Source organism: Colobus angolensis, unplaced genomic scaffold, assembly GCF_000951035.1.
Source record: "Colobus angolensis palliatus isolate OR3802 unplaced genomic scaffold, Cang.pa_1.0 Scaffold8, whole genome shotgun sequence".
NCBI lineage: Eukaryota > Metazoa > Chordata > Mammalia > Primates > Cercopithecidae > Colobus > Colobus angolensis.
In genome coordinates, this window is record NW_012121820.1 from 753301 (window position 1) to 759586 (window position 6286).

Here is a 6286-nt window from a genome sequence, read left to right on the forward strand (position 1 = left end):
TTTTATTTTATTTTATTTTATTTATTTATTTTGAGACAGAGTCTTTCTCTGTCACCTAGGCTGAAATGCAGTGGCGCCATCTCCGCTCACTGCAAGCTCCACCTCCCGGGTTCACTCCATTCTCCTGCCTCAGCCTCCCGAGTAGCTGGGACTGCTGGGACTACAGGTGCCCGCCACCACACCCAGCTAATGTTTTGTAGTTTTTAGTAGAGACAGGGTTTCACCATGTTAGCCAGATTGGTCTTGATCTCCTGCCCTCGTGATCCGCCTGCCTCAGCCTCCCGAAGTGCTGGAATTACAGGCGTGAGCCACCGCGCCCGGCCTGTAATTTGCTTTTAAATATTTCAGTCTACTGATGTATTATTAAGTATTTGTCAATTAATTTAAGCTTTAATTTTAGGGGGTGGTCAGCCAATAAGAATACTGGAATGATTGCCTTAAATCAGAAAGAGCTGCACTGTAAAAGTAGCTACCACAAGACCTTCTGCTATTATCATTTTGATAGAAAACCAATGATTTGCAAATTAGCATACTGAATGTCAAAAACTGGATTTTATTGGTTTGTTATTTAGCATGATGAATGTTAGAAATAAGCTCTCATTGGTAAAATGCAGTGTATTCAATATAGGTAGATTGGCTGAAATAATTCAGAGATTTTCTCCACCCTTGGATTAACAAACTAAAGAATCTATTGAGATTATAACTTATACCCTTGGAATGGCACCTGAGCTTGGATTCCCTGGCTGTCTTGGGGAGAGCCTTTTCTGATTTCATGATGCCAAGTAGAGGGCATAAAAATCCTGCCTCTGGGATGTTGTTCTCCTTGAGTGAACCTTTCCTATAAGGTATAGTTAGAGGCCCTAAAAGGACAGAGAGCTAGAATGTCATCAAATGTACAGTTCATACTATGTACTAAATTGAATCTCTCCCCAAATTTCAAATGTTGAATCCCTAAACTTCAATGTGACTGTATTTGGAGATGAGGTCTTTATAGAAGGAATTAAGGTTAAATCAAGTCATAAGGGTAGGGCCCTGATTGAGGATTTGTGTCCTTATAAGAAGAGAAATAGATGTTCATTGTGGCACAATTCACAATAGCAAAGACTTGGAATCAACCCAAATGTCCATCGATGACAGACTGGATTAAGAAAATGTGACACATATACACCATGGAATACTATGCAGCCATAAAAAAGGATGAGTTTGTGTCCTTTGTAGGGACATGGATGCAGCTGGAAACCATCATTCTCAGCAAACTATCGCAAGAACAGAAAACCAAACACTGCATGTTCTCACTCATAGGTGGGAACTGAACAATGAGAGCACTTGGACTCAGGAAGGGGAACATCACACACCGGGGCCTATTATGGGGAGGGGGAAGGAGGGAGGGATTGCATTGGGAGTTATACCTGACGTAAATAAGGAGTTGATGGGTGCTGACGAGTTGATGGGTGCAGCACACCAACATGGCACAAGTATACATATGTAACAAACCTGCACATTATGCACATGTACCCTAGAACTTAAAGTATAATAATAAGAAAAAAAGGAAAAAAAAAAAAAGAGAGAGAGACCAGAGCATGCACTTTCTCTGTCCTCTGCTCTCTCCCTCCCTCCACATGCACACATTGAGAAAAGTTCCTGTGAGCACACAGTAAAAAGGTGGCCATCTATAAGTCAGGAAGACAGCCCTCACCAGAAACTGTGCTGGAGTTCCAGCCTCCAGAACTGTGAAGAAATAATTTTTGTTGTTTAAGCCACTCAGTTTCTGATATTTTGTTATGATAGCCTGAGTAGACTAAGAAATATGAATTGTTTTGTGTCTGCTTTTAAAATTATTTATTTTTTATTATTCTTATTATTTTTTGAGATGGAGTCTCACTCTGCCACCCAGGCTAGAGTGCAGTGGCACAGTCTTGGCTCACTACAGACTTGACATCCCAGCCTCAAGCGATCCTCCCAACCCAGCCTCCCAAGTAGCTGGGTCCACAGGTGTATACAAACACACCTGGCTAATTTAATTTGTGTAGAGACAAGGTCTCACTATGTTGCCCAGGCTGATCTCTAATTCTGAGGCTCAAGTGATTCCTCTGTTTCGGTCTCCCAAAATGCTAGGATTATAGGTGTGAGTCATCATGCTTGGCCTGTGCCTGCTTATTAATGAATATTTGCTTAATGAATGTTTGCATACATGGCAGAATTTGGTCTGAGGCTCGTTTTTATTAAAACCTAGTAGTAAGGTTGTAGTGGGTAGCTAACCCCTACCCACCAGAAACCTCTTTGGTACTGTTAGCCACCTGAAAGTACCTATTTTGGGAGCATGTGTCCAAATTGGTTTAGGTTAGCTCACAACATGGTCTGGAGTTGAGACAGTGTATCTGGAAGAAAGATCATATCAGAAAATCTAGAAAGTCTAATTACCTTACCAATAGCTCTAATAGTTTTAGTGTTTCTCCTGAATCACCTGCTATGTTAGTCTGGGTCATCCAAGAAGGAACATCTCATCCAAGATGAGAATAGACATGCTGGTAATTTTTTTTGGTCTCTTGAAATAGTGCAGTGGCACAATCAGGACTCACTGCAGCCTTGACCTGCTGGGCTGAAGCAATCCACCCTCCTCAGCCTCCCGAGTAGCTGGGACTACAGGGGCACACTACCATGCTGGCTAATTGTATCTTTTGTAGAGATGAGGTCTCACTGTGTTGCCCAGGCTGGCCTTGAACTGCTGAGCTCAAGAAATCCTCCCACATCAGCTTCCCAAAGTGCTAGGATTACAGGCATGAGCCACCGTACCCGGCTGATATGCAAGTAATTTATATGAGAAGAAATGTCTGTGAAGGTGGGGAGGGAGCCAGGAAGAGCCTGCAAGAGCCTTCATAGCATCATACAGATTGGATCCCAAATGAAGGAGAGAGGAAAGGAAGAGAGGTTGAGTGAAGAAGTGCCTTAAGTTGAAGTACAGTTCTGAGCTTGGCAAGGCCACAGCGGGGGGGCTTGGGCTAAAGCTACACATCAGAGGAGTCTCCTGTCTTCCAGGAATAGGCCTGTCATACCACCCCTGCTGTGAGAAGTCACTGGCTAAGAGCAGCCCACAGGCGGCATGGCTTCCACGTGAAAGCCATGATGAATTTCAGAGCGCTGCAATTGGGGATGGTAGTTATTTGTATTCCCAGCAGTTGGAGATATGCGAGGTTGTAAGTGTAATTTTTAGATCAGCTTGAGAAAGAAAATCATTTGTTTTTAAAGTTGCATTCTATTCAGTTTAGACACAGACCGGGTGGTATCTGAGGTCCACACTGTTCAGGATTCAAGAACAGAGCAGTTGTATTTGGGGAAGGACGTGCTGCTGACCCACTGCTTTTGCTGAGGTATCTGGGTATTATTTACTATAGAGGCAACGAAAGGCCTTTATTGGTCTGGCTACTTGTTTCAGCCTCCATGCAAGTTGGGGCCTGTATTTCACCATGCCAGCCCTCCCAATAAAGAAGCATGACGGACTTGTCAAAAAATGGTGTAGGCCGGCCGGGCACGGTGGCTCACGCCTGTAATCCCAGCACTTTGGGAGGCTGAGGTGAGAGAATCACCTGAACTCAGGAGGCAGAGGCTGCAATGAGCTGAGATCACCCCACTGCACTCCAGCCTGTGTGACAAGAGTGAGAACCTGTCTCAAAAAAAAAAAAAAAAAAAAAAAGAGGTGTAGGCTAGTTTTTCTCAACCTATCCTGGTAAAAGAAAGGGCCCTTTGATGAAGGTGATGGACTCTCTCCCTCCAAGAGACACAAGCATAGGATCATGTATTATTTCAGGGGCTTTGTGGACTCCCGGAAGCTATTCATGAATCCTGAGGCAAAAAAAGAACTTTTATCTGTGGGTCTCAGTCGGTATTTGTTATTATATAATTCCCCCCTTCATCACAAAATCAACATACAGTCTCTCCTGATTTAGTATTTTAACATTAGGGTCTTGGTGTTTGTGTGTGAGAAGTGGGGAGAAGAAAAGGCGATACAGAATTCCTTTAGTATCACAATTAAATCAAATAAGGAGAGGAATAGGGTAGGAAGCTGAACAAAAGGGAATCAAAAGCTGAGGAGCAAAACTAGTACTCCATATGCGAATTTAAGTCCAACAATACATTCCCAAGGGATCAAGTACTCTGGAGAGAGAGAGTGTGCATGTGTTAAGGTTTATATTAACAAGTTTTAAAAGTGTCCTATACATACAGCCTTTAAAAACAAGACCGTAAAGCATTTTATGCATAAGAAAATTTTACTAAGAAAATATAAGAACACACATCTCATTACAACATATCACAAAAGAGAAAAAATAATTCACATAATTATGAAGTTTTTAGACTGATTCTTGGAACCATTTTTAACAAGTCAATCTGGTATAATATGTTCTATACAAGGCATTCCTTTTAAACTAACATTTCCATAAGCAATTACTACAAGACTACCCATTCTATCATCTTATCAACACAAAGATGTGAAAGGCTAAGCAATGACTGGCAATACGTGGCTTCCTTGAAGTCAATAATTAGTGCTTGGGATGTTATCAAAGGGAACACAAAAATATCAACTGCAAAAGTACGGTTTTAATTTTGGTTAAATTTCAAGGTCATTAGACAAAGTATAATAAAACATTGGGCAGACATTTTATATTGTCATTTATTCAGCTAAACTAGGTCTTTTAAGAAAGTTCTTATTTCATACATATTTTAATATTACTACTTTCTAATTATTCTCACCTTTTGATGGAATATATGTATACAATACATAGATATCACTTAAAATATATCTTATAATTGAATTGCAAATTGACAGGTGGATTCCTAAAGTGAATATTATAATATATAAGCACAACTGAAACTGATTTGCACAGAGGTGATAACAGTTGTTGATTCTGCAAAGACTACTAAATCAAAAGATGTTAGTGAATTGGCTACCGAGACTTTTTGGTGTAATTTATTAAATTCAAAACCAAATATTTAATGTTTGTGTCCAATACTTAAAATGCTGAAGACTAAATGAACAAACGGTTTATATTATATTTGAATTATAAATGGGAACAAAGTAAAAATGAGATGAACTGGTAAAATGTATTAAAAAGGACCTAAGACTAATCTCATAAGAATAGGTGAGAATTCTCATCTGAAGTAACAGTTCCTGAAGGTATTAGATAAAATTGCCTACACAGAAGCCTTTCTTCACTGAGAGGGGTCTGAGCTAAAAACCCAGGCTCTGCCACACATCATAAGACCTTTGACAAGTCACTTGACCTCTCTGTGCCTCTGTCCCTATCTGTAAATCGGGCACAGAAACAGAGGGTAGGAGTGAGGATTAAATTATGTCAGATCCTTAGAACAGCATCTGGTATAGAGTAGGTATTATCCATAAACTTTAGTTTGTCATTATTAGTCCACTGTATATACCAAATGTGTTGGTGATAATCCAGTGGCTGCATAGAAATCAATGATTTGCTAGAATATACACTTAAAACTAGGAAAGGAAAAATTACTTTTCTAGAACATAAAAGAAAATCCTGAAAACCAATGAATATATACCCACAAGTTTCCCGTAGTCTTTTTTTTTTTTTTTTTTTTGAAACAGAGTCTCGCTCTGCCGCCCAGGCTGGAGTGCAATGGCCGGGTCTCAGCTCACTGCAAGCTCCGCCTCCCGGGTTTAAGCCATTCTCCTGCCTCAGCCTCCCAAGCAGCTGGGACTACAGGCGCCCGCCACGTCGCCCGGCTAGTTTTTTGTATTTTTTAGTAGAGACGGGGTTTCACCATGTTAGCCAGGATGGTCTCAATCTCCTGACCTCGTGATCCGCCCGTCTCGGCCTCCCAAAGTGCTGGGATTACAGGCTTGAGCCACCGCGCCTGGCCATCCCCTAGTCTTAACATTAAAAAGTGTGCTGGAGGAATAACTTTCCCAATTGCAAAGTTTTTATTTGGAAAAAACAAGATTCTATAGTCATATGAAAAGTTTGTTGACAAAATACTGTTTACCAAAAGATACTAAGCATTCAAATCACTTGACTTAATGTGTCTATTTTATGCAACTGAACTATGAACATACTTCCATATTTACTTTTCTCTTTGTGATGCACAATTTTCCTTATTCAAAAAAGGAAAATAATGTTTTTAGAATCCAATCGCTAGTCTATCTAAGTAACTTCTGGCAAGAATAGGATTTGTAATAATAGTCATGTCTTAATTAGGCCCACCTGAACTTACTGAAATTTGAAATAAAGCACTGAGTTTTTTCTCTGCTTACATTAAAAAAAAA